The sequence below is a fragment of the Hordeum vulgare genome, chromosome 2H, assembly GCF_904849725.1.
Source record: "Hordeum vulgare subsp. vulgare chromosome 2H, MorexV3_pseudomolecules_assembly, whole genome shotgun sequence".
Lineage (NCBI taxonomy): Eukaryota > Viridiplantae > Streptophyta > Magnoliopsida > Poales > Poaceae > Hordeum > Hordeum vulgare.
In genome coordinates, this window is record NC_058519.1 from 41,913,913 (window position 1) to 41,925,670 (window position 11,758).

An 11,758-nucleotide genomic window follows, 5' to 3' on the forward strand; every position below is an offset into this window, starting at 1 on the left:
GAACATAAACTCTTCCACCAAGTAATCCAACTAGCATCAACTACAACGAGTAATCAACACTACTAGCAACCTTACAAGTACCAATCGGAGTCGTGAGACGGAGATTGGTTACAAGAGATGAACTAGGGATTGGAGAGGAGATGGTGCTGATGAAGATGTTGATGAAGATGCCTCCCCTCTGACGAGAGGAGTGTTGGTGATGACGATGACGACGATTTCCCCCTTCGGGAGGGAAGTTTCCCCAGCGGGATCGTCCTGCCAGAGCTCTAGATTGGATCTGCTCAAGTTCCGCCTCGTGGCGGCGGGGAAACCACGAAAATCTCTCGATTGATTTTGTCTAGAACAAAACCCTTTATATAGCAAAAGAGGGGGGCCAGTGGGCCGTCAGGGAGCCCACAAGCCCTGTAGCCGCCACCAGGGGGTGGCGGCTACCAGGCTTGTGGCGCCCTGGTAGCTCCCCTCTGGTACTTCTTTCGCCCAGTATTTTTTATATATTCCCAAAAAATTCCATGTAAATTTTCAAGGCATTTGGAGTTGTGCAGAATAGAGGACTCAGATTTGCTCCTTTACCAGTCCAGAATTCCAGCTGCCTGAATTCTCCCTCTTCAAATAAACCTTGCAAAATAAGAGAGAAAAGGCATAAATATGGTACCACAAAGTAATATAACAGCCCATAAAGCAATAAATATCAACATGAAAGCATGATGCAAAATGGACGTATCACTCCACCACACTCTATTCCACCATAGTGTTATATCCATGGCTCACGCTCATGTATTGTGTGAGAGTTGAAAAAGGTTTGAGAAAGTAAGAGTGCGAAAACAATTACTTGGCCAATACCGGGGTTGTGCATGATTTAAATTAGTTGTGTGGGGATGATGGAGCATAGCCAGACTATATGATTTTGTAGGGGTAATTTCTTTGGCCTTGTTATTTCGAAAGTTCATGATTACCTTGCTAGTTTGCTTGAAGTATTATAGTTTTCATGTCAATAGGAAACTATTGTTTTGAATCTTACGAATCTGAACATTCATGTCACATGAAAGAAGTTACAAAGGACAACTATGCTAGGTAGCATTCCACATCAAAAATTCAGTCTTTATCACTTCCCTACTCGAAGACGAGCAGCAGTTAAGCTTGGGGATGCTTGATATGTCTCCAACGTATCTATAATTTTTGATGGTTCCATGCTATTATCTTGTCAAACTTTGGATGTTTTGTATGCCTTTTATATATTTTTTGGGACTAACTTATTAACTCAGTGCCAAGTGCTAGTTCCTGTTTTTTCGTGTTTTTTACCCTTTTCAGAGGAGGATTTTAAATAGTGTCCAAACGGAATAAAACTTCCGAAAAGATTTTTTTCCAGAATAGAAGATACGCACGGGACTTGAGAACCAAGGCAGAGGCCACCAGGGGACCCCACAAGCTCCCTAGGCGCGGCCAGGGGGGTCGCGCCTAGCAGGCTTGTGGGCCCCCTGTGGCTCGTCTACCCAACCTCTCCCGTCTATAAATTCACGAAAAATCCAAAACTGCGCGAGAGATCCACGAAAATACTTTTCCGCCGCCGCAAGCTTCTGTCTCCGCAAGATCCCATCTAGGGCACGTTCTGGTGCCCTGACGGAGGGGGGATTTGGATACGGAGGGCTTCTTCATAAAAACCATGACCTCTCCGATGATGCGTGAGTAGTTCACCATAGACCTACGGGTCCATAGCTACTAGCTAGATGGCTTCTTCTCTCTCTTCGATCTTCAATACAAAATTCTCCATGATCTTCATGGAGATCTATCCGATGTAATCTTCTTTTGCAGTGTGTTTGTCGAGATCTGATGAATTGTGGATTTATGATCAGGTTATCTATGAATCTTATTTGAGTTTCTTCTGATCTCTTATATGCATGATTTCATATCCTTATAATTCTCTTCGAGTTGTGGGTTTTGTTTGGCCAGCTTGATCTATGATTCTTGCAATGGGAGAAGTGCTTGGTTTTGGGTTCATACCGTGCGGTGACCTCACCCAGTGACAGAAGGGGTAGTGAGGCACGCATCATGTTGTTGCCATCAAGGGTAAAAAGATGGGTTTTACATCATTGGTTTGAGTTTATCCCTCCACATCATGTCATCTTGCTTAAGGTGTTACTCTGTTCGTCATGAACTCAATACACTAGATGCATGCTAGATAGCGGTCGATGTGTGGAGTAATAGTAGTAGATGCAGAAAGTACCGGTCTACTTGTCTCGGACATGATGCCTATATGTATGATCATTGCCTTAGATGTCGTCATGACTTTGCGCGGTTCTATCAATTGCTCGACAGTAATTTGTTCACCCACCGTAATATTTTCTATTTTGAGAGAAGCCTCTAGTGAACACTATGGCCCCCGGGTCTACTCCACATCATATTTTCAGCCTTACACTTTTACTTCGTTGCACTTTGCGCCTTGAGATCTCACTTTGCAATCAATCTTGAAGGGATTGACAACCCCTTTATAGCGTTGGGTGCAAGCTCGTTTGTGTTTGCGCAGGTACTCTGGACACTTGGCTTGATTCTCCTACTAGATTGATACCTTGGTTCTCAAACTGAGGGAAATACTGACTGCTCCTGTGTTGCATCACCCTTTCCTCTTCAAGGGAAAAACTAACGCAAGCACAAGAGGCCGCCGGGGATTCCTGGCACCGTAGCAGCAGCAGACGGCAAAGCACCCATATGTGCAGCTGCCCAGTTTGCATAGCTATCTGCCACGTGGCCCCTTTGCCGTCTGCTAGGTGATGGCAAAGGTTTTTGCCATCAGCTGGCAGACGGCAAAGAGCCCATATTGTCACTGTTTTGTTTATTTTATGTTATTTCACGGCACTTATATGATATACATATATTTCACAACACATATATTACATATAGTTCACAACACATACATATATAGTTCACATCACATATATGATATACATATAAATTTCATGAATGCCGTTTGTTCATCAATCACAACACGTACATCGAAAGAACCAACATACAAAGCTTTACACTGTTCATCATATATACATACATATAGTTCCACATTGTTCATCAACTCAAATGAAAAAAACTAAAGCACTGCATCAATGCCAGCTTCCATGTAGTAAATCTAATGTGCAAAATGGGAATAGAAAAGTTAGAAGAAGAAGAACAATATATGGCATTTTTGAGTTTAGTATGTCATTTTGGAGGAAAATAAGCAAAGTATATGACCTTTTTGAGCTAACCAAGCTTATTATGCCATTTTTACCTAACTAAGCTAATTATGTCATTTTGGATGAAAATAAGCTAACTATCTCACATTTATGATGAAACAAATGTTCTTATGCCATTTTTGACCTAACTAAGGTAATTATGTCATTTTAGAGGAAAACAAGCTAACATTTATGAGCTTACCAAGGTTCTTATGTCATTTTGAACTTATTATGTCATTTAGGATGAAGATACGCTAAGTTATGAGCTAACCAAGGTTCTTGTGATGTTTTTTTGCCTAACTTAGCTAATTATGTCATTTTGGAGCTAAAGTAGCTAATTATGTCATTTTGGAGCTAAATTAGCTAATTGTGTCATTTTGGAGGATAAGTGGCTAAGTATGTTTTTGTTGGGAAAATAAGCGAAGGAGAAGAAGAAAGAGGAGAAGGAGGAGAAGGAGGAGAAGAAGAATAAGAAGGAGGAGGAGGAGGAGGAGAAGAAGGAGAAGAAGAAGAAGGAGAAGAAGGAGGAGGAGAAGAAGAAGAGAAAGAGGATGATTACAATACTTTTCTTATTTTGAGCTGATTATGTCATTTAGGAGGAAGATACGCTAAGTTATGAGCTAACAAAGGTTCTTGTGATGTTTTTACCTAACTAAGCTAATTATATCATTTTGGAGCTAAAGTAGCTAATTATGTCATTTCAGAGCTAAATTAGCTAATTAGGTCATTTTGGAGGATAATTGGCTAAGTGTGTCTTTGTTGGGAAAATAAGCTAAGGGGAAGAAGAAAGAGGAGAAGGAGGAGAAGTAGGAGGAGAAGGAGGAGGAGGAGGAGGAGGAGAAGAAGAAGAAGAAGGAGAAGAAGGAGAAGAAGGAGGAGGAGAAGAAGAAGAAGAAGAAGGAGAAGAAGAATAAGAAGAAGAAGAAGAAGAAGAAGAAGAAGAAGAAGAAGAGGAAGAGGATGATTACAATTCTTTCCTTATTTTGAGCTTATTATGTCATTTAGGAGGAAGATACGCTAAGTTATGAGCTAACAAAGGTTCTTGTGATGTTTTTTACCCAACTAAGCTAATTATGTCATTTTGGAGCTAAAGTAGCTAATAATGTGATTTTGGAGCTAAATTAGCTAATTATGTCATTTTGGAAAATAATTAGCTAAGTATGTCTTTGTTGGGAAAATAAGCTAAGGAGAAGAAGAAAGAGGAGAAGAAAGAGGAGAAATTAGCTAATTACATCATTTTGGAGCTAAATGAGCAAATTACGTCATTTTGTAGCTAAATTAGCTAATTATGTCATAAATGAACTAGAGAAAACTTACCATCGTGGTCATCTAGGAGAAGCACCGGGGTTGCTTGGGTCGGTTGCGTTTGGAGACAGATGCCCTCGAGAAGGGTCGTGCGATGCCGCTTGGGAGTTATTCTGTAGAAAAGATATTTTGCAATGTCTCGTTAGCATGATGACACTCAAATGTTAATACTAGTTTATAATGACCATTGAAATGAAACTCACCGTGCCAATCACAGAAAAGACAAGCATCGGCGGAGGGGGTTGACCGGTCTTCTCGTACATAGACTGCACATTTGATTTTGAAGAGTTGGCCGTATTAGTTACTAATGAAACAGACATTACACACATGATTTGGCTAATGTGAAAAAGGAACTTACCACAATAAGCTTGTACATGGCGAGGTGACCCGCCTCATTCCGGGCCCTCTCCTCCTCCAAGCTACTAAACACACAAGAAATATATATGTAATTCAGCATATATATTCATCAGTTAATCATGTTCGCCAGTTTTATTACGTCCATGCAACCTACACGCTAATAGGTAAAGCTAGGTCCTAATCTGACTTGAGTATGTGTAGATTGGGTTCGTTTTCCCATGCTCTGCTCCGTATCCAATGCAAAATTTCGGCAGCACCTCCCCGTTGTTCTCCTGATACACGTCTCGACGATAAACAGAGAGGATGTGTATCCGGAGAACAACAGGGAGGCACTGACGAAATTTTGCATCCGATCCGAAGCAAAGCATATGGGAAAGCGAACCCAATCTACACATACTCGAGCTGTCCATGGATAACGTTGGACAATTCAGAAGAATCATGGTTATAAATATATGCAAATGCATGCATATTTATAACTGTAACCCTTTCGAACGGGAGACGCATACTGGTCATGCATACTGATAATTTAATGTACCTATATCTAGGAAGTTTCATCCGAAGACTGACCCAAAGCAAATTAAGGGGCGAGGATGAGATGTCATTTGTACTCACCCACGAACGAAGGGGTGGAGCTCGTCGAACGCACGGGGAGGTCTTCGAACAGCAGACCTCGCAAAGACGAGACAACTGCACATGTAAATCCACCCGATCAATAAAAATATTTTCTGTTCATTAATAAAATCGAAAAATATATGACCTAACACAAATATATGACCTATATAGATGTCATTTAGGGTTCCATCAACGTCAAGGAACCCCCTAACTCACTCGTGCCCGGCGCCCTCGGGTATGGCGGCGCACGGTCGAAGGGCACCACGCCAACTCTTCTGTTTCTCGAGACCTCTCTTATCTGCCTCTCCTCTCCTCTTCGAGCATTCTCCTGGTGAGGTCCACGCGCAGCGGCCTCTGGAAGGCCGAAAATAACCTTTTCTGTCAACAAGAGGCCAAACAGGTTGTTGGAAATATGCCCTAGAGGCAATAATAAATTAGTTATTATTATATTTCTTTGTTCATGATAATCGTTTATTATCCATGCTATAATTGTATTGATTGGAAACACAATACTTGTGTGGATACATAGACAAAACACTGTCCCTAGTAAGCCTCTAGTTGACTAGCTCGTTGATCAAACATGGTCAAGGTTTCCTGGCCATAGGCAAGTGTTGTTACTTGACAACGGGATCACATCATTAGGAGAATCATGTGATGGACAAGACCCAAACTATGAACGTAGCATATTGATCGTGTCGTTTTATTGCTATAGTTTTCCGCGTGTCAAGTATTTGTTCCTATGACCATGAGATCATATAACTCACTGGCACCGGAGGAATACCTTGTGTGTATCAAACGTCACAACGTAACTGGGTGACTATAAATATGCTCTACAGGTATCTCCGAAGGTGTCCGTTGAGTTAGTATGGATCAAGACTGGGATTTATCACTCCGTGTGACCGAGAGGTATCTCGGGGCCCACTCGGTAATACAACATCACACACAAGCCTTGCAAGCAATGTGGCTTAGTGTAAGTCATGGGATCTTGTATTACGGAACGAGTAAAGAGACTTGCCGGTAAACGAGATTGAAATAGGTATGCCGATACTGACGATCGAATCTCGGGCAAGTAACATACGGAAGGACAAAGGGAATGACATACGGGATTATATGAATCCTTGACACTGAGGTTCAACCGATAAGATCTTCGGAGAATATGTAGGATCCAATATGGGCATCCAGGTCCCGCTATTGGATATTTACCGAGGAGTCTCTCGGGTCATGTCTACATAGTTCTTGAACCCGCAGGGTCTGCACACTTAAGGTTCGACGATGTTTTCAGTATAGTTGAGTTATAGGTGTTGGTAACCGAAAGTTGTTCCAAGTCCCGGCTGAGATCCAGGACGTACGAGGAGCTCCGGAATGGTCCGGAGGTAAAGATTGATATATAGGAAGTCTTGTTTTGGTCACCGGAAAAGTTTCAGGCTTATCGGTAATGTACCGGGAGTGCCGGGAGGGGTGCCGGGGACCATCGGGAGGGGTGTCTCGCCCCAAGGGGTCTCATGGGCTATGGGAAGATATAAACCAGCCCCTAGTGGGCTGGAATAAGTTCCCACTGAGGCCCATAAAGTTTGAGAAGGAAAAAACACAAGGTGGAAAGAGTTTCCAAGTGGGAAGGTGGAATCCTACTCCAAGTAGGATTGGAGTAGGACTCCTCCACCTCCAATTTCGGCCAAACCTTGAGGGTTTGAGGCTGCCTCCTCCCCTACCTCCCTCCTATATATACTAGAGGTATTGGGGGTTTTTGAGACACAATTTTGCCACGGCAGCCCGACCACATACCTCCACGGTTTTTCCTCTAGATCGTATTTCTGCAGAGCTCGGGCGGAGCCCTGCTGGGATAGATCACCACCAACCTCTGGAGAGCCATCATGCTTCCGGAGAACTCATCTACCTCTCCGTCTCTCTTGCTGGATCAAGAAGGCCGAGATCATCGTCGAGCTGTACGTGTGCTGAACGCGGAGGTGTCGTCCGTTCGGCACTAGATCGGAACGGATCGTGAGATGGATCGCAAGATGGTTCGTGCAAGGGATCGCGAGACGGTTCATGGACGGATCACGGGACGGATCATGGGATGGATCGCGGGACGGTTCGTGGGACAGTTCGCGGGGCGGATCAAGGGACGTGAGGACGTTCCACTACATCAACCGCGTTTCTTAACGCTTCCTCTTGTGCGATCTACAAGGGTACGTAGATCCAAATCTCCTCTCGTAGATGGACATCACCATGATAGGTCTTCGTGTGCGTAGGAAAAATTTTGTTTCCCATGCGACGTTCCCCAACAGATGTGTCGGGGTCGGAAGTTGGGGGTCAGTGGCGTCGGGGGCGGCGAATTAACAGCTGCGCGGAGTTTCGTGCCGGGGTGTCGGGATGTCGTGTCGAGGCGTCGTGTCGGAGTGTTGGAGTGTTGGGTGTTGCGCCGGGGTGTCGGGGCATCGGGGCATCGTGCCGGGGTGTCGGGTCATCGTGTCGAGGTGTCGGGGCATCGTTTCGGGGTGTCGGGATGTCACCTTCTTCTTCTCCTTCTTCTTCTTCTTCCATCTTTTCCTTTTTCCTCTTCTTATTCTTCTTCTTCTTCTTCCTTATTTTCCTTTTTCCTCTTCGTTCTTATTCTCCTCTCTCCTCATTTTCTTCTTCTTAATCTTCTTCTTCTTTTTTCTCTCCTCCTCCTTCTCCTCCTCCTTCTCCTCCTCCTCCTCCTCTTCTTCTTCTTCTTCTCCTTCTACTTTTCCTTCTGCTTTTCCTTCTTCTTCTTCTAATTCTTTTCTTCTTTACTTTTTTCTTTTTCATTTTTTCCTTCTTCTTTTCTTCTGTTTTCTTCTAACCTAATTGACCTAATAAATTAATAATACTAACCTAATAAACTAACCTAATAAACTAACCTAATAAACTAATAAAACTAACCTAATTATAAACTAACTAAATTAAACCGGAATAAAAACGGAAAAAATGGAAAAAAGGGGGCGACCGGCGGTGGTACTCACCGGCGGGGGGCGGTGGGGCGACGTGGGCGGTGGTGGATGTTGTGGCAACAAAAGTCCTTCCTTGGCGCTAGGAATTCTTCTTGTTACTTCTCTGGTTTGCGTCGGTTTTTCCCTTGAAGAGGAAAGGTTGATTTACAGTAGCAGTAAGTATTTCCCTCAGTTTGAGAACCAAGGTATCGACCCAGAAGGAGGGCCTCGTCAAGTCCAGAGTACCTGCGCAAACACAAACAAGCTTGCACCCAACGCTTCAAAGGGGTTGTCAATCCCTTCAAGATTGTTTGCAAAGTGAGATCTGAAGGTGGAAAGTGCAACGAAGTAAAAAGTGTAAGGCTGAAAATATGGTGTGGAGTAGACCCTGGGGCCATAGTGTTCACTAGAGGCTTCTCTCATAATAGCAAATATCACGGTGGATGAACAAATTACTGTCGAGCAATTGATAGAACCACGCAAAGTCATGACTATATATAAGGAAATAATCATACATATAGGCATCACATCCGACACAAGTAGACCGATACTTTCTGCATCTACTACTATTACTCCACACATCGACCGCTTTCTAGCATGCATCTAGTGTATTGAGTTCATGACGAACAGAGTAACGCCTTAAGCAAGATGACATGATATAGAGGGATAATCTCAAACCAATGATGAAAACCCCATCTTTTTACCCTTGATGGCAACAACACAATGCGTGCCTCGCTACCCCTTCTGTCACTGGGTGAAGTCACCGCACGGTATGAACCCAAAACCAAGCACTTCTCCCATTGCAAGAATCATAGATCTAGTTGGCCAGACAAAACCCACAACTCGAAGAGAATTACAAGGATATGAAATCATGCATAAGAGAGTGGAAAAACTCAAATAAGAATCATAGATAATCTGATCATAAATCCACAATTCATCGGATCTCGACAAACACACCGCAAAAGAAGATTACATCGGATAGATCTCCATGAAGATCATGGAGAACTTTGTATTGAAGATCCAAAAGAGAGAAGAAGTCATCTAGCTATTAGCTATGGACCCGTAGGTCTATGGTGAACTAATCACGCAACATCGGAGAGGTCATGGTGTTGATGAAGAAGCCCTCCGTATCTGAATCTCCCCTCCGGCAGGGCACCAGAACGTGCCCTAGATGGGATCTTGCGGAGACAGAAGCTTGCAATGGCGGAAAAGTACTTTCGATGATATCCTGTTTTTTGGGGATTTTTAGGGAATTTATAGGCGGAACCCCTAGGTCAGGGGGCGCTCAGGGGCCCCACAAGCCTGGATGGCGCAGCCTCCCCCCTCGCCGCGGGGTGGGGGCTTGTGGGCCCCCTGAGGCTCCCCTGCCTTGGCTCTCAAGCTTCCCGATCTTCTTCCGTTCCAGAAAAAATCTTTTCGGGGATTTTCTTCCGTTTGGACTCCGTTTCAAAATCTCCTCTGAAAGGGGTCAAAAACATGGAAAAACAGGAACTGGCACTTGGCACTGAGTTAATAAGTTAGTCCCAAAAAATATATATAAGGCATGCGAAACATCCAAAGTTTGACAAGATAATAGCATGAAACCATCAAAAATTATAGATACGTTGGAGACGTATCGAGCATCCCCAAGCTTAACTCCTGCTCGTCCTCGAGTAGGGAAGTGATAAAGAATGATTTTTTGATGTGGAATACTACCTAGCATAGTTGTCCTTTGCAACTTCTTTCACGTGGCATGAATGTTCAGATCCGTAAGATTCAAAACAATAGTTTGATATTGACATGAAAACAATAATACTTCAAGCAAACTAGCAAAGTAATCATGAACTTTCAAAATAACAAGGCCAAAGAAAGTTATCCCTACAAAATCATATAGTCTGGCTATGCTCCATCATCCTCACACAACTAATGTAAATCATGCACAACCCCGGTATTGGCCAAGTAATTGTTTTCGCACTCTTACTTTCCCAAACTTTTTATAACTATCACGCAATACATGAGCGCGAGCCATGGATATAGCACTATAGGTGGAATAGAGTGTGGTGGTGGTTGTGAGGCAAAAAGGAGGAGATGGTCACATTGACTCAGCGTATCAAAAGGCTATGGAGATGCCCATTAATAGATATCAATGTGAATGAGTAGGGATTGCCATACAAGAGATGCACTAGAGCTATAAGTATGTGAAACCTCAAAAGGAAAACTAGTGGTTGTGCATCCAACTTGCTTGCTCAAGAAGACCTAGGGCAATTTTGAGGAAGCCCGTCATTGGAATATACAAGCCAAGTTATATAATGAAGATTCCCACTAGCATATGGTAGTGACAAAGCAAGAAGCTCTCAATCATGAAGAACATGGTGCTATTATGAAGCACAAGTGTGGAAAAAGATAGTAGCATTGTCCCTTCTCTCTTTTTTTCTCTTTTTTCATTTGGGCTCTTAGGCCTCTTTTTTTCCTATTTTTTGTGTTTGGGCTCTTTGGCCTCTTTTTTTAATATTTCCTCACATGGGACAATGCTCTAATAATGATGATCATCACATATTTATTTACTCACAGCTCAAAGACTCCATAGGAAATGCCTCCCGCAGTGTACCGGGATATGCAATGATCTAGCATGGCGTATGACGTTAAAACATCTCGCTAGCTATCTTACGATCATGCAATGGCAATATGAGAGTTACTGAACAAGTCATGAGACGGAACGGTGGTAGTTGCATGGCAATATATCTCGGAATGGCTATGAAAATGCCATCGTAGGTAGATATGGTGGCTGTTTTGAGGAAGGAATTTGGTGGGTTTGTGCACCGGCGAGAGTTGTGCGGCACTAGAGAGGCTAGCAATGGTGGAAGGTGAAGGTGCATCTATACCATGGGCTCACATTAGTCATGAAGAACTCACATACTTGTTGCGAAAGTTTTAATTAGTAATCGAAACAAGGTGCTAAACGCATACTCCGAGGGGAAGGGTTGGTAGGTGTAAACCATCGCGCGATCCCGACCTCAACACAAAGGATGATAATCAATAGGTCAATTATGCTCCGACTTCCTAACATCGCAGTTCACCGTACGTGCATGCTACGTGAATCACTAACTTCAACACAAGTATTTCTAGATTCACAACACCCTACTAACATAACTCTTAATATTACCAAATCCATGTCTCAAAACTATTTGAGAGGAATCAAAACTTCTCTTTCTACTCAATGCACATGAAGATGGAGGTTTTTCATCCTCTTTGGGTATCTATCACTTTTGGCAATACTTCCATAGCATAAGCCAACTACCAAATCACGCACCGCCGTGCTCCAAAAGATATAAGTGAAGCACATAGAGCAAAAGT